The following is a 24,271-nucleotide window of genomic DNA, read 5'->3' as shown; positions in this document are numbered from 1 at the left end:
TTAAAGCAGCAGAAGGTCACCAGGATTAAGTTACTAGGATTACCATCAAGATGATAGCATTTATCACCAGCAGCCACATCCAGAGCCTATTTTTCCTCACAAGTTCAGCGAGCCCATCCACCGCTGACGGCGGCAGCGAAGCCCTGAGCATGCCTGTGCTCCTCGCTGTGCTACAGAACAAGAACAGTAAATACAGCTGCTTCCAGTCCTGACTTCTGACTAACCCACATCATAAATTAGAGCGTCCCTTTTGGCCACGCATGTGTTAACTGCAGTGTAGCTTGGTCACAACTACCATACAGTTCTATTTTTTGATGGATTTAATTACTCCTAATTTATATCAGGCAGAGCTGCACTTAGTATGTGAAGTACTTAGCACTGGCACTTTAATGTCATGCTTAATACACATTTTTAGAGCTCTGGTCATTAACTACACGATAGATTTGAGCCCTAGATTTACTACACAGTGCTCCAAGGCCTCACTTGGCTTCTGGAGGATGTTGCAGCAGTCTAATCAGCGTTCCCTCACATACGAGGTACGGTCTGTTTATATGACATATACCCCATTTCTCAATTTTGATATCACCAGGGAACAGCAGTGACCTCTGGGTGTGACACAGGGTTTATTTTTAGAGATTCTCAGCTTCAGAGGCCTACAAGCTTTCAGCCAATATAAATCAGCGCACTAAGAAATGAAAGCAAGTTTATGCTTCTTGGGAACGTTGATTATTGTGAGAGTTCAAAAATGAAATCTCATATTTGTGAGAAAAATATGGTTGAAGTTGTCCCTGCATGGATAGAAGTAACCCACATTCCTACTTCCCTCTTAATTTTTTAATAAGCCGCTTTATTCACTGCATGATAGCACTACATGTTCATATCTTTATCAAACACATTAATAAAATATTCACTTGTATTTGTTTACCAAAAAAGCCTTTTGTGGAGATGAAATATTTCTAAAATCTGCTCATTTATGTTTTTCACTGAGCAATATATTAATAAACCAAAATGTAATTTGTGTTGGTGAAACTCAAAGAATTGACAGCAGCAACAACTTGTTTTGCAAAAACTGTTTTTGAGGGGAAAAAAAGCAAGTATTTCAAATTCCACAATTTAATTGTTTTAAACAGCCTGTTTCTGTGTTTGCTCATTGCTGAACACTGTGTCCTTGATGCCACCTGAGGCATCTGAACACTGTAGAAACACAAATATAAAGGAACATACTAAATGGTGATTGCCAAGTTGTCGAGCTCATCATTGTAAAATGGCTATTTAGGACAAATTCCTTGAAACTCATGAAAGCAATTCCTTCCCTTTCAAAGGTCTTGTCTACTGGGTACGTTGAGGAAAGCTAAGACAAACGAAGCCAGAGCATGAAGTTAATGTGCATACATCAAAGCTCTGTGGTCAGACGAACTGCAGCAAACTACAGACATGTTATTCTGAAGCAGAGCAGCCACATGGGGTTGAACTTCTGTTTGTAATCTCACACGATCAGTTACTCCTCATGGCTCCCCGGATACAGGCCCCAAGCAGACGTAGGAGCTTAAGGGTTGCACGAGTTGTTGCTACATAACCGAGCTGTTTACGTATGGCTTCGGGTCACTGGGTGCAGCTCGAGGCACCTGAGACGCCAGGATAGAGCCCTGTATTCACTGATCTCAGGACGGGCACGTGGGACCCAGTGGCCCAGCCCTGCTGCTGCGGCGGGACCTGGCTCTGTTCCTCTGTTTCGGAGCGGCCCCAGTGACACAGCGACCACAGATGGATGATGCTGCAAGTGAGGCCGGAGCGAGGTATAACAGCTAATTCACTGGGCTTTCTACAAAGCACATCTGTTCCATCATGCTCTTTTCTGATAGTAGTAAGTAGGACAGGGAAAGTTTTGTTACAGAAACCGCAATTACTCGTGGTGTGTTATTCATCTTTTGATTATTTATGAGAACACAATCACAGAACAACTGAGCAAACAAAGCCCCCCCTTCCTCTACCCCTTCTCCTCTAAACAAACCAACGTACACAAGCAGACCACGCTTACGAGCACAAGCTGGCTTTGACAAACATACAAGCGCTACCTAAAAACCTAGGGAGAAATCACACCTTTTCTGATTGACAGGTGCCACAGTGATCAATAAGGGCAAAGAAAACAATGCGAAAGCACAGTTCAAGTTGTTGTTACACAACACCAGCAAACAAAGGGAAGCCTCCACTGTCAGCAGAGTGACACTGGCGGTGGCTCCTGTTAATCAATACCACCCCGCACACAGCCGGTCCTTCCCAGGAACCAGCTGTCCCTCCAGGGGAAGCTGCATATGACTGGAGGGGGATGCCGCCAAGATCAGTGAAGAATCAGGCATGGGGGACTCAAATTCATCTGGAAGCAGGTGTGAAGCAAATTCCTACAAAAGGACAAGATTCATTCTTCTGCCAGCTTTGGGATGAATTAGCATGAATTCATAATCCATAAATCCTGGTGGCAGCAGAACAGCATCCCTCCTGTTGTTATTTATTTTGAGATTTTCACTGGGGCAATAGCTTTACGTTTGACATTTATATAGGTCACAGTGAGCTAATAGCCATCTGCCATCTGGGGACTTTTATAATGAACATTGCAGAAGACTATGAAACAATCTCTGGCATTTCCGATTTGAACATAAGCTGAAATAGGGTTGATCTTTACAATATGCTCTGCTGTCTCTCTTCAGGTTTGCATTAGTCATTTGCCTGGCCTTGCTACACATACACACACGCTTGCACATATGGGAAGTGGTGGGCTTCAGCATTTAGTACTATCAGTTAATCACCACACACGTGAAAAACACCCAATACCTTGCACGACTATAAGAGGCCCCCATTCACCTGAATTCATACATTCAGATACATTTCAGAAACATTAATGACTCCCGAGCCCTCCTCCCCTACAGCAGAGGCACAGGAGAGTCAGCTATAGTACTGGCTTAACTATGGTACATAGATGTAAAAATCACTCCTGCAAGGTCATATAGCCTTCCCTTCGCACAATCCCATTGTCCCATTCATCCAAAATACATACCAGGCTGAACAGCGACATATAAGAACATGCAGAGTCCTCATGAAAGGTATCACAGACACAGAAGCTGAAGAAGAGCCAACACCACCACTTCACCTCACCCTTGAATCAGAACAGCTGCCTGTACCAACCCCAGCTATTTATCAGCTACCTGAGGCATTCAGCCAAGCGCACCCATGATTGAAATCAGCTGAGCCAGGGTGGGTCATGCCCTCACCTCACAAGCAGCAGAGACCTGCAGTGAAAAATCCCTCTCAGGGATTTTTAGTCCCATGAAACACCTGTAGTGTCACCTCCCCAGCATCTGCACCTACACTAAAAGCACTGCTGATGCAGTGGCCTCCAAGCTGGTCCACTGCAGACAGCAGGAAGCTGATCGAACCCCGCTTGTGTCCCCAGCTGACATAAGAGTGCCCACGGGCATAACTGGCCGCTCCCTGCCCGGACAGGAGAGTCGCTGCCGCCTCCCTCCTGCCCACTGGGACGATGCACACAGGGGCACATGCATCTCCTAGCGCCTGGGTGCACTGCGCTACTGTCATCGGCTCTTGCAGATGGGGACCTGAGAGAGGAAAAGATTACATGACTCGCTGAATTGTATAAGCCACCTACAAGAGTTGTGTGTGAACCCAGGTGTCCTGAATTTCAGGTCAGCACTTTAACTGCGAGGCTGCCCATTCTCCCAGTACCTACATGCTGTTTATTTTACGATGCAAACGTGTGAAAGGCCTGAGTGTGCTCAGACAGATGAGAATATCCCATCTCAATTAGTCACTCTCCAAAACGCCTCCTACGGGGCCAGGCCTCCTTAATGCTGCATGTTCCTCCCGAGTTCCCCAAGCCTCAGCAGGCCTCGGGGTAATAAATTACATTTGTCTCTGCCTTAGCAGCAGCAGCCTGGCCGAAACCTCCTTTCCATGACTCAACTCATGATGAAATGCCTATTTCCTGGTGCTGAGATCTGTGAAAATTGGTCTTTTCAGCCTCCCTCCTGAGGGACATGCCTCGGCAAAGCGGCTGGGGGCATCTTTGATCAGATGTGCTTTTCTCCCTTCCCTTTGCCCCTGATACAGACGCCTTGTCGTGGGGTGTCACTTATTTGTATTATGTCTTTCAAGGACGACACACAGAGTGCGTTTGAAATCCAATCCCCTCTTGTGGGGCCGTGAGGATGGGAAGTCAGGGAGATGCCTGAACACTGACCAGGTTTTGACCTGGTCCTGCAAGGGCTCAGGTTACACAAAATGCTGTGCTGGCTCTGATAAGCACAAATCTTTTGGGCTGCAACTTTTGCAAAGTTCAGCAGGTGACAGCTTAAATAACTTGATGCTCAGCTGCTGTCTACTAATGCTGGCATGCAGAGGGACAAGCCAGGCTGGAGGGTGGCCTGGGAAGTCCGCCTTCCCCACTCCCACCACCGCCTGGATGGTCGTCTGTTGCCAACAGGGTGCTCTGGCTGTCCGTCCAGGTACGGTGAAACTTCCTCTGATGACACACGCTACAGCATGCCTTCCCGAAGCCTTGCAGCCCCTCCTGGCTCCAGCAGCAGCTGAGTTATGACTTGCCTTTCATTGGCCTCAGTCTAGCGGAGTTGCACTGCTGCTGCTGCAAACAGGCAGAGCTTTGCCTGTGTCACTGCCTCCCTTTCACAGGCGTCACTGCGGCCTCTGGTCCGCATGAGAGCAGTTTTGTTACAATGGAAGGCATAAAAAGATAAATGCTGTCACAGCCTTATCTCTACTTCTCCCTCCACATACGTGCCCCCTTCCCCGCAACACAGGATATGCAACAGTAGGCAGGCAAGGCTGTGCTGTTAAACAGCGCTCATTCTTCTCAGCACCACTGGTAATACATAACACAGCTCAGCCTGAGGAGCGCTCCTGGTATTGTTATTAATGTCCATGTCATAACTGCTTCCATAGGATTTCCATTACACCCAGGGATCACAGTGTGCAGGAGGTGCCAAAGCTCAGCCCGGGCCTGTTTTCCCCCAGCAGGATGTAAGACTCGGCTCCCTCTTTGAATTACAAAGATTGCAGGAGACAGTGAAGTTTCACATTGTTTCGGTTAAGGGCGGGGTGTCACTAAGGCTACGGAAAAGAAATGAAAGCAGAGGGGTCATCCCTATTGCCGAGAATACACTTTTGCACCAGCTACATTAGGTAAATTTATTTTTGTTTCGCTGCTTAGTGTTTTCCTGCGTTCCTGTCCTGCTTCGTGCCTAACCTGCAGCATCGAAGAAGCCCCTTCGTTCACCTTCCCTGTCCCACCCGGCTCTTCCTGGCAGCCTCTGAGGACCTGCCTTGCCCACCTGTGCTCTGCACTCCCTTCGAGCACTGACTCTTGCAATCTGATGTCCATCACAGCTATTTTAATGTGCTAACTTTCTAAATCCACACTTGCGCTGACTTAACAGTATGCTGCTTTGATCGGCGTAACACAAGCAAAACCAACAGAAACGAGCCCCTTTCCTCCCCCCCTCCAAAGCAAGCCTCTCCAGGCCTCGGGCTTGTAAAACCAAAGCAATTGGAATCTTTAATTTTATTTCCTTGATTTTCAGGCTGTTAGGTGCTGGTTCTGATTAGGGACATTCTGAGCAGGAATAAAGCTATTTTAAATAAAAACATGTTGAGCTTTAGGGGGAAAAAAAGCACAACCGTACCAATTTAGAAGAAATGTCTTTTCAACCAGTGTTGTGGACAAGGCTGCGTTAAGCCAGGCGACTTGGGAAGCAACTTTTCTTGTTAGTCACATTGCTTCTATGGTTTAGAGATCAGAAGGACATCATCTGGGGGTAGAGTGATGGACTTCACCGGGGGATTCAAGAGGACAACGGCTCCGAGCATGTTCAGGAAATGTAGTCTCAGGAGCACATTCAGAGACAACTTCTTACCTACGCCTGAGCCTCACAAAACCAAAATGAGATTTCACTTAGACTTCACTTGGGTAAATATGAATTCACTAGCTTGATTTCAACAGGGTGCAACTGAGTATGCACTTCACACCCTGGTAGAGCTGAAGTTGCTGCACTGGGACAGCCCTACAGACGCCTAATTCACTGAGGCTGATACAGCAACGCTAATCTGTGCTGCTGAGCAAACGGGCTGGTGTTTGCAGCAGAGCTGCTTCGGACTGCTGCTGCTGTAAATGAAATCGAATATGGCCCAGTGGCTGGATTTACACCGATGTAACTAAAAACGTCACCATGCCTTCAGAGCAAACCTGATCCTGCTAGCACAGCTCCCTGGGCGCTGTAAAGAGACTTCAGTATAACAGTGCCACTTTTACACAAGCTTCCTAGATGCGTTACGCAGGAAATGCTGCATACGCATGGCTCTGTGATACTGCACGGGATTTTATGGTAGGGTCAGGGGAAAGCTCGGCACCAACCATTTCATCCTATTCAACTTGGGCATGAAATCTGCCAACGCCAGCATCCTGACTGCACTCTCCCCTTCAGAGCAGCTCCTGCCTACCCTGGTGACTCTGGGTAGCAGAACCTTATCTTTATTTTCATCTGTCATTCTTGATTTTCACCTCTCAGATACGTGCGCTCTCCTACTGCCCCCACAGATCCTATGATGTCAAGGTCCTTCACCATTCAGTGCCAAAATCATGTCAGAGCTGAGCTCCTGCTCCTCAGGAAGGAGTTACGGGGACCGTTCCTGGGCCAGGGTTCAGATTAAGTTAAAGAGGCAGGAGATAAAAGCCGGAGCAGGCTCTTGCGAAGTCCATGGACGGCTGCCGTACCGCAATACACGCGGCTTGACTTAAAAGGTGTTGAAACCAGCAGAAAGTGTGTTGAACGCACCAAAATGCCTTACGTGTTTTGATTTTTATTCATTATTTTTACCCTGGTTAAAGACAGAGAGTGAAATGGCTGTATTAGGACTAAAACTGAATGCTCAATGATGAGACTTTCTATACACCTTAAGGTGTGCTTGTGAAGACTGATCACAGTAAAGAGTTCTGGGAACAGATTTGGGGGGAGGAGTACACTTACCCCAGCACAGGAACTGATCCCTTTTAAGTGACTAGCTCTGTTCTGGGAATAGCTATTATTATATTATTATTAGAGTGGGAAGAAGCTCTTCCACAGACCAGGGCTCCACTGTGCTAACAGCTCGACGTGGAGGAAGACAGGCTGTTATCCCGAAGGGCTGGCAATACACTTGCGGCTCTGAAACCTGCTGCTAGCCACGGCCTTAAAAAACTGCCTCTGGCACAACCAGTTTCAAAGTCTTTTTCTCACTCGAAATTTCGCAGTATAACATGATTTCATTAAGCAGATGCTAGACAGATAATGTGACATCTTCAAGAAAGGCATGTTTCCCAAGTGCTTAGGAGTTTGCTGCATGACTCTGATGTCAATACAAAAACTCTGGCAGACATCAGAGCACTTTGAATCAAACCCTTTTCTTTCCCTAAGCCATGCTTCTGTTGTAAATAATATTTTCACTAGTCATTCTGTGACAGGTACAGGCAGCCTGCAACACCTTCAGAGAAGCTTTGTGGGACTGAAACACACCATCGCACGGCCCTGAGTGTTAGTCCTCCTGGACCAGGACCTCATTACTCCAAGTGCTGAACAAGCGCTGGCAAACCAAATTGCCCGAGTGCTGAACAGAAAGTGCAGCAGACCAGTGCAGTTGCATGCACTTCAAAATGCTAATTTATTTTCCCAATATGTGAGTTAGTTCTACGAAATCAGCATTTTGAGCTGAAAAGCTATGGGTTTCTTTCCAGTGTAGGGAAGGTCAGCATTCTCTGAAGCGAATGCGGTCTCCTCTTTTGGCATGCCAAGCCAGGGCCCCCCGATAGCCAAAGGCAGGTGCTCGGCTTTCAGCGCAGACCTGGCCCCTTTCCAGTGCTTCCAGGTGGCCAACCCCAAAAGTGCAGGCATCTCGAGACAAATCACTTTGAAATTCTTTCACTAGGACTGGCAAATCCCCCCTAAATCTGCCTTCGCGATAGTCGCTGTGTACACGTGGGGCATTTGCAGCACCAGTCAATGCGCTCCACTTGGAGAGGAGACGTGGGCCCCACGTTGCCACGAGTGCTATTGTACCTCTCCTGGCAGTTGCTGCATTACTATGACAGCTGCAAACCCCGATGAGTGAATAACCTAATCGAGCCATTAAAAGAAACAGAAGCCCTCTGCCCTGTTTGATTTCTCTCTATAATGATGTAAAGTGCACTTTAATGGAGTCAAAGTGGTCCTGGGCCATTCTTGTTAAGGCCATTTGATGCAGTGCTATTGAGTCCCACTGCTAGCGTTCATTACCTCCCTCCAGCTCTCCCCCCCGCTGCATTGTAGTTCAGACTTCCCAGCACAGTTTCTCTGCTGCTACAGCCCCTTGCCTGCATTTTGTCTACGTAAATTAGACCTTGTGCAGCATATTGGCCTGTCAGGGGACTAGGAAGAAACTGTATATTGTTTCTGGCATTCCCGGGCCCTTCTGCCCCTGACATCTGCTGTGTTTGTGACAGGGAATACATTCCTGACTCATTATCCGGGCGAGCGGAATCCCTCCCTGACAGCACCATTAATCAGAATCAAGCAGTCCGGCAAATAAAAAAAAAAAAGGAGAGAGGAGAAGAAGAAAAAGAAAGCAAGCAAAGAAAAGCGACAGTTTCTAACTTTCACTTTTGTGTCATTCCAGTGTCTGGACAAGTAGCAATCTATCTTGCTGAGTGACAGCTCTGATGGATGGCATTATTTATGCTTTTGTGTATTAAAAGACAGTTCTGGCACTGGCTTGTCACTCTACCAGAGATTTGAAAAAAGTTGAAATTTAATTTGAAGGAAAAGAGGGCAAAGATCATAGGATTCTGGCTAGGGAGTGCCACCTGCGAGGGACAGGGATTACACTGGGAGGGAGTAACTGGAAGAGGTGTAGAAATGCTGCATAAATAAGTACTTGTCCTTACAGGTATAGAGATTTCTATTTTTCACTGTGCATCTCTAGTAGTACCTTCCTGGGCTGGAGAGGCTGTTTGTTGACGCAAATAGGTTTGGTGTTCCTTGGAGGGATGCATTGTTTTAGGGTGGGGTGGGCATATGCTTAATTTTCTGTACATAATTTGTGTTCGTGTATACAAACATTATGATACATGCACATATATATGCGAATAGATGCGTGTGTGTAATAGGGTGTCTTTACATGCACATGTGTATTCACACAAATTAATTTCAAATACTGGCTTTTTGTTCTAGCCTACGCAGCTTCAGGATACGAACACAAATCTACGTGTCTACGCACACACGAAGACAGCCACGTGGATACATCCCAAGATGAACGATATATCCATATTTTTAATTTCTTCCTTTCAAAAAATGTTTACTTACTACACTATTTGTGAGCAAATGTAAGTACAAACAAAGGCCAATGTTCTTCAAATCTAAAGTATCTTTGCTTGTTTAAAGTTTTGGGGAAAGAATTGCATTCCCCTTTACCTGGGAAGTGGAAGTTTGATGGTTAGTCTAGTTTTATGTCTTATTCTTTATATTTTTACCCGTACACAGGCTACTTGGCGGCCGAATGCAGAAACCCTGGTACGAAGATTTCGATGCCCACGCTTCCATTTGTACCACCTCCTGCTGTAGAAAAGGCGGGTAATTGCATGTGAAGTGCCAGGCTGGGGAGCTGCCTCAGACGGGCCCATTTATAAAGTCAGAATCGCAAGGAGTGTAAATCTGTATCTTTGTTTAACTGTGCTGATTTATGTCCTGGCAATTAAACCCATAGGTATTTATACAGCATATACCACACCATATATAAATGCCAGAACACAGTCAAAATATGTTTGTGTGGGATATTGCACACAGTGGTATGAGAGGAAATGAGCAGGTCACATTCACTTAAAGAACAAACAGGTACATCTTTCTGAAAATTGTTGATTATGTGTATTTATGCCGGCAGTGAATTTGGCACTACACGTATTTACGTTTCGGCAGCCCCGATGATAGGAAGAGCCTCTCAGGACCTGCCGTTCCATGTTCAGAGTGAACAGTGAAGACTTACCTGGTCTGAAGAGCCTAGTTAAATTGTTAAAGGACATTATATGAATCAGGCACCCCAAATTTAGGTGTCAACATAAATGAAAAGCAGGAATCTTACCTGGAGACTCAGACAGTTTGGATCACGGGTGGATGGACATCTCTTTCTTCATCCCCTTCTGCTATATCCTGGGACTGAACGGCGGGAGCTGCCTGTGCTGTTGAGCTGGCTCCAGTGAAGGACGGAGACTCGCAGAGGTGCCAGAGCCACTCACACGCGGGCATCTGTGTGGGTATAACATTGAAGAGAGCGATTTGGTCATAGGTGGAGCAAGGCAGCAGCCTCTGCCTGCAAAGCCGTTCCCGTGCTGTAGACGTCTGTTCAGCAGGCTGGGGCTGCCTGTGTCATGCCATGCACAGGTTTCTAACTGCACAGTGGTTTGGATTTATGGGTCAGACACACAGAAATGATGGCACATAGCTCGCTATAGCATAACACCACAAGATGTTTCACTCCGTGATATTTCCAACACTGACACATGGTTTTGACCTGAGAAAACATGAAATAACAAGAAACATAGTTCCCATTATTTATAACTTCTGCTTTCGGATGACCCATCTCTTGGCTATTTTGACAAACATCTGCTTTGGAACCCATTAGCCAACATGCAGCATTTGCTTCTAATTACTACAAATTTGTTTCATTCCCAGGTCTCAGCAGGTTTCACTTCCCCTCTCCTAGACTACTGGCATCAGCAGCAGTCACCCTACCACACCTAGCAAATCTTGACAGCAGCCACTCTTGAGACTATAGATCCAGGGCAAAATCCCAAGCACTTCAAAAACTGCCAGAGTTCTTGGCTAACTCCAGGAATGGCGTTGACTTGCAGGCCCAGCTGGATCGTTACTATCATCCTTCTTGACTCTTTTTTTCCTTCCTGAGGACAGTGTATCTCCTTTTCTTATCCACAGGGGGTTTTCAGCTCGGCCCCGTTACAACACTCAGAAGTAACACCATATTTCCAGCATATTGACTGAGCGCTACGGATGGACAGGCAGGGAACTGCTGTTACTAACGAGCATTTGAAAACCCACCAGGCCAGGATCACACCACCGGTGTTCTGCTCGAGGTGGGGGTCACAAGAAGGCCTAGGACTCTGCACTGATTAATCTGAAAAAGTTCCCTACAGGGATGACATCAGAGCAATCCCAGGCAATGAGCTGTCCCTTCAGGGTGTGAAGTCGTGGAATAAACCTATCCTTTCAAGACCCAGAGCTTAAATTTCAAAGTGAGATGCATGTGTGATTCCCTCGGGCTCCTCTGAAACCCCAGCCAGTGTTTTGAGAAGGAACCGGTCATTTTTCTACTCCCAGTCTCAGTACGGTAGAGGCCGTGGATTGGCTTTTTTTAAATGTTGATACCATTAAATTGAAATTGGCTGGGATGTAGGGCAGGCTGCAGTTAGAGGAGAAATATGTGGAGGGGTTTCTCTTCACTGGCTTTCAGAGGCATAAGTCGGGCTGGTCAGTAACTGCACCAGAAGAAAACACAATAATAATCACTCATAATAGCTAGGCAGAGAAGAAAAGCAGAGTCTATCTTATTTGTCACTCCTACTGTATCTATCTTCTTGGAGTTGTTCTGTGAAATAAAGACATCCAAGATTCTACCTCAGCTGGGGTAAATGGTGTAAATTTTCGTAGCTCCAGTGAAGACAATTTATGCCCGCTAAAGATCTGCCCCTTGATCTCCAAAGCCAAAGGAACATAAGCTCTTGCGTTTTAAGCGTGGTAGTTGGAATGTTTAATTCTATTCTGTCGTCTGTCAGAACAGCAGGCAGAGGGAAGGAATGTATTGGTGTCATATGGAAACCACGGTTTGATGACGGACAAAATTAAATCCTTGCATTTGGACATAAACCATGGCAACACAAAATATGCAGCAAGTCAGGCTTGGTTTTCAATACTGAAAACACAAGGCCCCACTTGGCAGGCTGAGGAGGGGATATTAGTCAGATTTAGACATGGTTTTCTTTGTTTTATTGAAGGATAAATAATTATGTGCTGAGATATTCCAGACTCATGTTAACACAGTTCTGTGTGAACCACAGCAGAGGATGCTGTGAGAATAGGAAGGACTGAAGGTTCTTTAACCTACAAAGTACCCGGGAATCCTGGAAAAGTTTTGGGGTTTACTTCTGGAAAACAATCCCAAAGTTTCCTCAAAATATATCCGACATGCTAATCCCCATAAATGACACGTTCCAAACATTTGCTTTCCTGACATTCTTAGATTAACATACTGATGCAGTATATACCATGTCTCGCTGCGGCGTCTGCTCAGAGCCTGCTACCGCTTCAGCCGGGGATGCGCTCTGAGCGTCTGGCTGCGCCCTCAGCCCCCATGCCGCTGCGCTCTGGGTGGGCCCCCGGGGTCCCTGGGCGCGGAGGGACGGCCACCCTCGCAGCACAGAGGCAGCTCTTCTTCCCTTTTAATGCTTTTTACTCATTGAGGTCCAGAGAACACCTCACGGACACGTAAGAGGATAATAAGCCAACAGAGGGTGTAATCCTCTCAGGCCAGTAGCAGTGGCTAGTTCTGGGTCACACAAAGAGATTTTAGGAAAGTGTCATTATGACTTGGTAGCGTTTCTTATTTGATCAAAACAAATGCCTGTGCACAACAACAGATAAAAATACTTTAACTTGTAACAACGCTTTTCTTTCTAAGTGCAAGAATTCTGACACGGATTTATCGAATATACCCAAATCTGCTGAACAGCTCAAAGGGATACTCAGCAAATGAATGTTCTGCCTCGTGCTCTTTTTTTGTTCCATGATCTCCCAAGGGGTGCTGCTACTTTCTGTTTTAAAAGAAACCCCAATGTAAAAATTGCCCGCAGTAGAGGATCAAAGGTATAACAGCCCTGACCCATTGCCATGCTCCTATTTTTATTTACCTTGTGCTATCCTGAAGGCAGAGACCCTATTTTTGTTCTGGTTTTGTATTGTGCCTCGCTTAGCAGAGACCCGACCTGGCCTCTAGTTGCTACCCGTGCTGCCTAAGCCAATAACCGTAACGGTTAGCAGAGGGGGTTGAAACAGGTGCTGTGATTATTCCCAGAGGCGTTGGGCAGAGTCAGAGTAATTAGCTGCCCTAGCAAAGACAACTTGTCCTGTGCAGACAGCCGCCACAAGGCCTGTGTACCAAAGTGGGATAGATGCTCTTATCTGAGCTCCAGGAAACAAGCAGGCTTCGTGAAGCCAGCCCTGCCTGGTGGCACAGGCCTTAAGCTGGTCCATCTGCACGGCAATGTCTCCACCAACTCGGTACTGCAGTGTATGAACCGTCTCTCCCTTCCCTTCCCAGTATCCCCAACCCCAGCTTCCGTTTCACAAAGTGATCTATGATTTTTTGCACACTGAAATCTGCATTCCTCTTGCCTGGCAGCACTAATGGAGCTGCAGAGACCTGACAATATTGACCGGTCTTAGTCATTCCTGTTTCTCTTTCCTGGTCAGCCACCTCTGCTGCCAAAAACACTTTAAAAGAGAAAAGCAGAAGGTGAAAGCCGCAATTCACTGATGAAGTTCTGGAACTGCCTTTTTCTAAGGAAAAAAGCTGCTCCAGTGCCTGCCCTCTAGAACTGAGTTCTGACTTGCACCAGCCCCAGATTGCTGTGGATGCTGCTTTACGTCTTGCGCTGTCCTGTTGCACTCGCAAGTGTAAAATGGAACCTGTAAATCACTTTTTGGGAAAGGCAAGGGACATAAATGTCAGCACAGCAGAGTGAGTTTACATAGAGATGAAATCAAGCTGAGTAGCACAGATACGGCATGGAGCTGGATTTCACATTTCACTGATGCTCTTGGTCCAGAGGTTTGCTCATTAACAAGGCTATGATTCTGTTATTGAAACTCATGGTAAGTGGTTCCTTAGGCAAAGATCCAGCAAAGCACTTAGGCAAATTCATAAATTTATGTCCCATTGACTTCTGTGCAACTATTTATATGCTCAAAGTCATGCATGTCTTAAATGCACTTCCAGATCAGGCCTTATAGTCAACAAATAGTCTTTCTGCAGCATCGTAAACCCCAAGCTTTCAAAATTCATGAGTTCCAGCCCTCATTTCCCCTAAGCTACCACAACTGCAATGCAGGATACAAATTCAGAAAATGCTTTTTTTGGAAAAAAAAAGAAAAAAAGTCTTAGTTTTGAATTTCTAATTCTAATGACTCTAAAGCTCAGCTTTAACAAACTAAAAGAATCAAAAAAGAATGAAGGCTACGGCTGTCATTTAAGTTCATTTGGGAGATGAGATTTTTAGAAAAAATACTCAATACTGTAAAACTTGCAATAAAATCCCTAAAGTAAGAAGGCTGTTTTTTACATTTGAAAAGACTGAGATCTGCAAAGCAGTCTCTGCTCGGTATAACCAGCTAGGTGCAACCTGAGCTGTGTCTTGGGTGGGGGACAGCTCGGGACTCTCGGTTCTTGTGCCTCACCCAGGCTGCTTCGCTGCTCAGCCACTGAAGTGCTTCAGCTTAGGGGATCGCTTTGTAGAGTTGTGCTGCTGCTTGTTTTCTTCTACTTGACATACATTCGCTGAAGTCTCCGTTCAAAGGTAAACTCTTGAATGAGCATTTAAATGTCTTCATCAATAACAAACAGGGAATCAAATTGCCTTTCGGTAAGGAATCCCAACTTGTTTTTTGCAGCACGTACTTTTTCTTATCATCCTTTTGGCCGGCAAGTCAAAACTGCCTCCCACATCCGATTGTGGCAGATGAATTGAGTAGTTGGGAGCATCTTTGGATTAATCAACACTTTTTCAGAAGGGCTAATTTAATTTCTTATAGACTCCAGGCACCCAAGAGTATAGGAACGTCTTGCATTCGCCCATGTGTGATTCATGCTTTACCATCTTCTTTCCCAAGTGCAGCACAACATATTCTTTAACTGATCAAATATTTTAAATCCCAAAGTGACATTCTGCAGGAAGTTATTTGGAGTCAGCTCAAGCTGCTCTTTAATATAAGTGGTAATTTCATCAAACTAAAAGCAACGGTGATTTATTTTTAATTATAATCACTATTTCAGTGCAGGGAACTGAGCTGTAACTAGGGTTTGCATGTCCTGCTGAGCTTGTCCTGGCCCCGTGCAAGACCTGCTTACAAGGTGTAAGCTCTGTACGATAGCCATTTACTCTGGCTGCACTTTTGGACAATCCTGCATTAAATATATTCTCCACTCTATGCATATGATTGTTATAAACAAGACTTGCTTTGTTTTGGTGCTTTTGCCCTCCCCTCCTGACACCCCAGCTACGTACATGTACTCCCAGCTGAGGGAGGGCCCGTTGGGGGACCAGCTGATGGGGACGAGGGGTAACCAGCAGCAGAATTTAGGGTACTCCAAACTTTTCTCCTACTTCTTCCCATGTGGCTTTTCAGAGCCTGAACTTCCAGGGGCTGCAGGAGATGAGCATGCAAGTAAACTCTGAGCATGCAAGTAAACTCTCGGGGAAACCTGCCTCGGTGAAAATCTCTGGACAGAAAAATCCGAGGGCTTTTGATATTTTGTGGGATTCGGGCTTCTTGCTGCTTCCCTCCAAATAAAGCCTTTGAGGAACAGATTAACTGTGTTCGCTGGAGAACTTCAGCTGCAGGAAACTCCAGTCTGTTGCAATTGCTCAATTTCCCTTTGACAAGCCTCTTCACCCCCTAAGGCCGACAATCCACATTACACTCTGCTGCTCTCAAAGGGGTCGCTTTACATTGCATCATCGTGTAAATGGAAACCACCGAGTGTCACAGGGTGAAATATGAGCTCACCAGGCCACTCATTCCCTGAGTGCACTACTGTAGAAATGGCTTATTTCTGACTTAGGAAGAAAAAATTTCAAAGCCTAATATCATAGATTTGCCTTTTGCCTATGAAGTTGTAGGGGTGAGCGTGGATGGGCTAGTAGGGGTTGCCCAAAGGTACCAGTCCAGGTCCTGCTGTAGTTTTTGTGTTCTAGGTGAAGGCCTGACTGCTCCCAGGTCACTCCTCACCATCTTCCATGACCACAGTTTTCATTTTACTGACCTGACTGTAAAATACCTGGTGCGAACCTCAGCAAGGAAATCAGGCCCGTAAGGTTGAGTGTTAAGCACTTAAATGCTGGATTTCATAAAGCAGACAAAGAGATTAAATGCACATTGATGTATGAAACTGAACATACCCATAGGCCATTGAGTATGTTCCCCAAATCTGAAAGGATGCACAAGCAAGCCTCATTTTCATCATCCCTGTCTATTAGCATCCAGCCAATACACTTTATAGAGTCTATAGAGACAAGGTATTATAAAGATCACGCAGCCCAGGGAAGTACAAAAGTGATTTAAAATGTTCTAATCTCATTAATCTGTTTCTTCTCCCTAAAGATGTTCAAAGCCCAGGCCAGATCCTTAGCTGGCAAGTGAAGGAGAAAAGCACTTAAATAAGACCTTAAATTTAAGCTCATGCTTAAGTTCTATTTACCACAAAGTTCATTTCAAGATAAATTCATGCTAAAACAATATTTCTAAGGAAAAAAAAAAACCTCACTTGAGCCAGAGACTTTACAATATAAACAGAGCTAATCTGTAGTAGATGAGGCTTTTCTGCTTCAGGACTTTTTTCCCACTGTTCTGAGCCTCTTTCATCTAGCAAAGGGAACAGAAATCGTGGCTTTGGTGACTACTCTGAGCAAAGCAATTCTACTTGGATTTTACATATTCAACTAACTGCTAGAAATATCTCAGTGAGCCACCACAGTTTGCCACCAAGCTGGAATGCAAACAAAAAAAATATATTGCTATAATAATTAACCAAAATCTAGTGCACTTGTTTACAGCCCAAAAAGCCAGACCCATTTTCCTGATCCTGTTTTTACCCCCCGCAGGTACTCAGGAATGGCACGTACTGCACAGGTTTAGGGTGTTACGAGGATTAGTACGTTCAGGTTTGCTTACACCTCTGAAAATCACGCAGTGTAAATCCGCACGATGTTATCACCTACAGACATCTGAATTATATTTTTACTATTATCTAAGTTGTTATTATCACAGGCTCCTAAGTCTGATAGCCAGTATTTAATTATTTACCGTACGGAGAAGACTCCCGACTGCCAGCTGTCATTCTCCAACGGCATGGGCAGATTTCCACATACCTTGATTCTTTTTCCCAACTCCACTGCTAACGATCATTTCTGTAGTCTGGGGGAAGCCAATATCTTCTGTATATGGACTAGGTCACTAGTTAGATACTAATTTTGTGGAAGCTGGACAATCTTTTCTTATGCGTTTAGCCTAACTTAGCCACAGCATGATCCTACTTAACGTCCCTAAGCCTCACACACGTGAAGAAACCAGTAGAAATGTTTGTAATGGTAAGTAACACTCAGCCACAGTTGTAACTGGAGGTACTATGTGCGTGCCAAACATTGCATTATTATTATTATTGCTATTGACAGTATAAATGGCAGCACCATAATGGGACAACAGCATCAGGTCTCAGGGAGGCAGAGGGTAAGGAGACATTAATATGTGCAGTCAACTTACATCTTGCACTATGAAAGTGTGCTGGTATGAGTGGTTCTGACACCTAGAACATAAACCAGATGGCCCCTTTCTTACGCCATATCATGCAAAAAGAGATTTGAATTAATTCATGTAGAAATCATGACAATTCTGTTGCTGTTGGAACTCAGTATAGCGGACAGGGTGGCAGTAGATTATGCTGAATTTTTAACTTATAAAATACTAGCGACAGATGTCACTGCCTGTACTCCTTTGTTGCTTCCCATCCTTTCTCCATCCCCTAGCGCCCTTGTGTCCCTTCTCCAGAGCAGTAACTCTGGACTACCTTGCTTCAAAACTTATTTAAATAAAATCTAGTGCAGAACTTTCTCAAAGTCTGTGTGTAAAGAGAAACCCATCTGACCCCAAAGCACCTGCCTCAAACACGAAGATGCTGGGGTAAAGGAGATGTCGTTTTTCAGTGAAGTCCACTTACAGCCCTTTTTGAAATTCCATCCAAAATTAATTTTACTGGCCATAGGATCGAGGCGCTATGCAAGCAACAGTGCCTTCCACAAAAAGTTTGCCTCCCGAGTAGCTGAGTGGGAGACAGGAATATTATCATCTGCACTATGTGGAGGCTGAGGCACAGAAGCAAAGGCACATTGGCCAGGGTTCCTCTGAGGGTCTTCGGGGCCAAGATCCCCTGAATCCTGCTCTTGTGCCTCTGCCCACGAGACGTTCCTTGCTCCCCCTCCAGGGACGCGTTTGCAGGGGCGCCCGTCCAGCAAGGTGCCAGGGTCTCCCTGAGAGCAGGAACAGCTTTGTGCCAGGGCATTGCTGGCGCAGCCACCCAGGCTCTGAGCCCACCATGCCCAGGGCCGCCCCGGTGGTACGCTGCCGTAACGAGATCCCGGGCTGCTCCCTGATCTCTGCACTTCACACATGCCTCCTCACTTCCATTTTTCAGCGCCTTCTCCACACAGCATGTCTCCTGCCGACACACCCCTGTCAGCTCCTCCATTGTGTGGCCAGCAGCGTCTTTCAGCACATGAGCCTCAGCCAATATGGCATGAACACATCGATTCGGGGCGGGGGGGAGCGGGAGGGAAGCCTCCGCCGCCAGCGTGTGTGTGTTTGCAGGGCGGGGGGGGTCCTCTCTGCCATACAAAAGCACAAGTGGTTTTGTTCAAGCTGGCAGAGGCCGGCTGTGTTGAAGCTCCCTTTCATCAGTGGGTATTAGGCCCAAATCGCTGCCTCTTTGAATATGTACACAGCGCTTTCCATCTCCTGTCACCGGGATGACAGATCTGCCAGGCTCCTCCGGGGCCTGGCACCTGGGGCGCGCAGCAAAGCCGGCTTTTCAGCTAAGAGCACACAGCTTTTTCTCTTTTTTTTTTTTTTTCCCCTTTTTTTTTCTCCATTGGGGAACTTTCTCCTCCACCTTCCCCTCCATTTCGCCCCCCCTCTCCCCGAACCTGAATGAACACTTCTTTCAGTAATGGGTTTTTTCCACCTGGTTGACTTGATGAAAGGTTTATGAGTTGACATTATGTGTGAGAAGAACAAAGCAAGCGCGGGGATGTGTGCGTGCGCGGGGGCGGGGAGTGGGCTCGACAGAGCTGCTGAAAACTTTATTACAAACTAAGAGACGTTGGGAGCAATAAATCAGTTGGATGCTCTCTACAAACCAGCAGAAAACTGCCACTGCAGAACAGAATGAGAGCGTACGCAAGGCCGTGCTGGGCACCAGCAGGCTCCAGTGGGCTGCTGGAAGGAGGGAGGAGAGGGGAAGGAGGAAGGGCAGAGGAAAAAGCCTGCCGCGCACCCACCTCTCACAGGTCCCACTTCCCTGTGCCAGACGAGACCTCCAGAGCTCCTACCCTGAAATCACAGTTACAGGAGCAACGGCTCCGAAGGACTTTTCCAGAAGCATGAACTGATGCTTATGCACCCAGCTCAGGGCGAAAATCAGCAGGCTTTAGGAAACAAGCTGCCTTTTGGACAGCTGCCCTGTATCTGCTCTCCCACACTCTGGCGTTCTGTGCCTGGTCTACCCAGGCGCTTCACTGTTTGCTCAAATGCTGCCTCTCCCAAGGTGAAAGGCAGTAGCTACTATTTACCAACATACAGCTGAACAACAGCAGCTTGCTGTGAGTGTTTAAAAAATACCGTACCTAAAACAAACAAACAAAAGTATTTCAGCTGTTGTTTGTTAGGAAACCAGAGTTAACAGGCTTACAGTTATGAAAAGCACCTTTAGAAACACAAGTTAAATGATTTTTACTTTGCATTACAGAGAAGGGTAGAAAGAACCTGAGCTGCTACCAGCTGAGCCTGCAAAACAACCAGCAGGTGTATTGTCACATCAGCTTAAAGGCAAGGCTCAGCAGCTAAGACGCGCCACGGCGCGACACTAACACGGCACGCTGCTTCCAAAACAGCGGCTCCCCTCAGGTGCCCCCCACCGCTCGCTACGGACGCGTTGAGCAGGTTGGAGGTTGCGGCAAGGGGAACGACAACACGCTCCCTACAACGTCACAGGCTGCTCGGTGAGAACCGTGCCGCGTTCTCCTGATTTTACGTTGTGTTGGAAGTGCCTTAGTTCATCCATTTTTTTAAAAGCTCTTTTAAAGCTCTGCTCTAATTTAGACCTGTGTTAATTAGCACTATCCCTACTGAGGTGAACAGAGTTTCTTAGGAGAAGCAGGTAACAGCTTTCCCTGACTAAGCTGAATAAATTGCTCAGAGCATCACCGTAATGTGAAAAGCAGACCAGGTCCCATGGCATGAAAGCCTCTGAACCATACAACTACTGCAGGTCACGCAATCCAACTGCATGCTCCCGTTGCTATTTCTCCTTAGCAATCCCATGCTGTACACAAAGGCAAACATGTTTCTATTTTAAACTCTAATCCAAGGCTACTGCATGCCTTTTGGAGTGCGGATGTCCTGGAAATGTCACTGCAGAGCAGCGTGCTCAGGAGATTAGAGCCATTCTATTTTGCAAATGACAGAGTACAGCCACAGATGTTACTCTAGCCATGGGGTCAGGCACAGTTGCTCAGGCTTGACTTGTTGAATTGCATTAATAAACAGGAGAAGAGGCAAACGCTGAAAGATCCTGAGCAGCTGTAACTTTCCTCAGGTTAGTATTTCCGAGGCTTTTATCCCAGATAAATAAATGTCCTTTCCCCCATAACAACTAGTAGCCATCACAAGCTTTAGAGAGATGACTTTAGTGACTGAATTCTCAGGCAAAAGGTACGCTTAATGTTTCCAAACTGAGTTCAATTAATGTGCACTAGCAGCCCTGGCTCCTCAGACCAAGAGCTGCAAGAGGTGAGCGGTTCTCACCAAGGCTACGGTGCGTGGCAGAGCGGGGCTGCGGAAAGCACCACCTCTGAACGGTGACATGGTGCGGTTGTGACTGAAGTTCCCAGGCAAAGAGTAATGTGAACACGGCCTGCCCGACTCCCAGGGGCCTGCTTCTCCCATCAGTAGTCATTTACACTTGGGCCCTTCACACAGCGAGCGGCAAGCACAAATTGCAGACTAGAAGGAAATCAGGCTGCGTTAACAATATTTCCAGAAGAGGCTAATACTATGGGATGCTTCTATTTTTACGTACCTAATCTGAGAGCTTCTGATTTGCAGATAGTAAGAAGTGAGTAGCTTTTACATTTTTAGAAAACCAGATGCTTTTAAGATGTACCTTTAAAACCAAAATCCATTTTAAATCACCGCTGACACTCTTGGCTGGTGTATAATAACGCTGCTAGGCACTTGCTCTGAAAGCAGCCTGAGCTCTCTCCTAGATCAGCATGCACTGACACACATCATTCACACTAATGGACTACTTCTAGCTGCGTTGGGGGAGAGAGAAAGGGAAGAGCTGGGGAAAGAGTGCCAAGCCGTACTCAGAAAAAAAACCCCAAAATAAAAATCAGGTGCAGTCGCAGCTCCAGCCTGCATGCTTGGTGTTAATCATGTGCTCCATTTCGGTGGCTCATTTCTGTGGCTCATACCTGCTCTACACTTTTGCACTGTGAGCAATTCTGGTGCTCTGTAAAAAGCAAAGTACAGACAAGCTTGAATCTATAGGTAGTGCCATATCAGTGGGGTTTCTGCCTACCTGCTGCCCAGGGCAGGGAGAACCTATCATTTCTTTAGGGTCTGTAGCTGCCTGAGGAAGGCTGGGGAGAGGAAGAGCCATGAATTACCTAGTTATTTAATTTTTTCCAAGCAGAAGTTTGACTCAAGCACATGAGCCAAACACTGCTATAGCAAACTGACCTCTGCCAGATGTACTGAAGTTGGTAGGATAACATGGACAGAAAATGACAGGCATTTGTTCCCTACTGCCCACTGCTGTTTCAGAAGCAGTAGGCAGGCTCTCCATTTTCTTCTTCCAGCTGCAGCTGAAGACACGACACAATAATCAAAGCTGCTTTATGGTACATATCATGGAGCAGGGGAAGTTTCATGGGAGTGACCAGAAACGCACACAGCAACTGAGACACAGGTATACTATGGATATAAAGAACAATATGCTCTCTACTTCTCTAGGAGTTTCTCCCAGAGCTGATGCCCTCACAGAACTATCCGCAGAGCACTGACATCTCTATTCTTCAAGGTATTAATGAATTAAGAGACATTTTTTAACAAATATTTTAGAGATTTTTTTTTAACCATGTGAATTGACTAGCACTGAATTTCCACTGTCGTGTTGTCTGGCTATTCAGTACTGTGAAATCCTTCTGGAACAGGAACATCATCATTGTGACATCTGCTTTTCTGCCTCCTTTCTAAGTGATGAAACTTCTAGTCCAGAGCCTCCCGCATCACCCTGTTCTGATCACTAGTCCTACCCCAGCTCAAGAGTCGAATTTTTGCAGCAATTTGTTCCCTCCCCACCCCAGAGTTTTGCTAGAGTCACCAAGCCTTGCCACAGCAGTGGGGTCTGTAGGCTGGGCGGGTGATGACCCTGAAGAGGGGTGTGATCACTTTACTCAGACCACTCTGACAAAAACGAGTCCTGTTCTAAAGAGCAGAGGAGCTGAAGTCAAGGCTAGCAACATGTCCCTCACATCCCGAAGAGCAAGACCTACACCCTGACAAGCTCTTGATTGCGAGAGCTGATTTCTCAGCCTCAGACCGGCTTTTCCTTTTTCCTTGGTAGCAAATCTGATCCATGCACTTGCTGACTAACGCTAACAGATCAGGCCAATTGCCGCTTACTGGAATCACCTTTCAATGGGGAGCTGACAGCAAGAACAATGCATCTGTTTGCAGCCTGTGGAGGCTGCGGGGAGCATCTGTCATCAGAGGAGCTACCTGTCAAAAGAGGTTTCAGGCTCTGGCTGATTCTCAGAACGGGGAAGAGAGACATGTACGGACCTATAGCCGCCTGTTGTTTTGTACTGGTGGCGCTTTCATCTTCCCCTTTCTTTGCTTCCACAGATGACTTTGTTCTATCAGATGTGGCTTTTAATTACGAGAGTTCTACGTGCCATTAGTGGTTTAACTGAAGGGAAATTGAACCATATAAATAGCACCGTTTTGCTATTCTCTGTTTATATTAAGCTGGATTGCCCTTTTGATATTTATTGAGGGAGACGTGGACCTGTTTGAAGATTCCGTTCAACTAGTTAAGATTTTACTGGAGGAAGGAATTTAGCCACTGGAATTGCCATAGGCAGCATCGCAACTAGTTGGGTAGGAAAGAAGCAAGCAGCAACCACTACTTAGGCAAGACAGATGACATCAAAGAGGCATTCCACCAGGGGCTTTTTAGCAGTCAGTAAATTATGCGTGTACAAAGTAATAAAGGAAGTGTAATAATGCCTTATTGTTATATGGGCACCTTTCATCCTGAAGGATAGGAGTTTACAAGCTGGTGCTCTCAACACTAGAGTTGGTATTATGGTTGTCTCGCAGGACTGAAATACCATTTACCATTTCAATCTTAAGCTGATTAAGAAATTACAGTTTGGAGAATATTGTCAATGAAAAACATCACTGAAAAAATGCATGAAAAATTAACATTTGAAAAAGTCACTTTTTATGTAGTTTTAGAAAGAAAGCGTTTTTTTTCATGGAGAGAAAATTAGATCTTCATTTGAAAGATGAAAGGAGCTAGTTATGGGAAAAGGTGAGGGACATCTTTTAATTAAATCATGAGAAACACAAATTCTTTACATTGTAGGTAGCAGTTTATGGTCAGCAGTATGAGCTGGTCAGATGCAGTAATACTGGGTGGCCTGTGAGAATTCAGACAAGTTGAATTTATAAGCAGCAGCATCGAGGATAAAAAGGGGGAGACCAATGGCATAAGACACTAAAAATGCAGAACCAAGGAGAATATTGGTTAAGCCCCTAACAGGAAACTCCTCAGACTGATTCAGTGTGGCATCAATTCTCTGCAGAGACAAAATCCCAGGTCTTAACAGCTTATTCAAATGGAAACCTATAGAGCAAAGTGCTTGATCCCTAACTCATCTCACCGGAAAACATAAAGTGCTGAGTTAGTGCTACTGGAAACTGCAAGTGCAGTTGTAGGGAATCTGAATTACTTCACACCAGTATTTGGATCAAGAAGGCAAGATGCTGTAGCACCCCTTGGCTCCCAAAGCAACTCACAGCGTATGTGTCAAGTCCAAGAAGCGCCGACAAGG

This window comes from Phalacrocorax carbo, chromosome 24 (genome assembly GCF_963921805.1).
Source record: "Phalacrocorax carbo chromosome 24, bPhaCar2.1, whole genome shotgun sequence".
NCBI classification, from domain to species: Eukaryota; Metazoa; Chordata; class Aves; order Suliformes; family Phalacrocoracidae; genus Phalacrocorax; species Phalacrocorax carbo.
The sequence above is the reverse complement of the archived record's forward strand: the minus strand, read 5'-3'. Positions refer to the sequence as shown.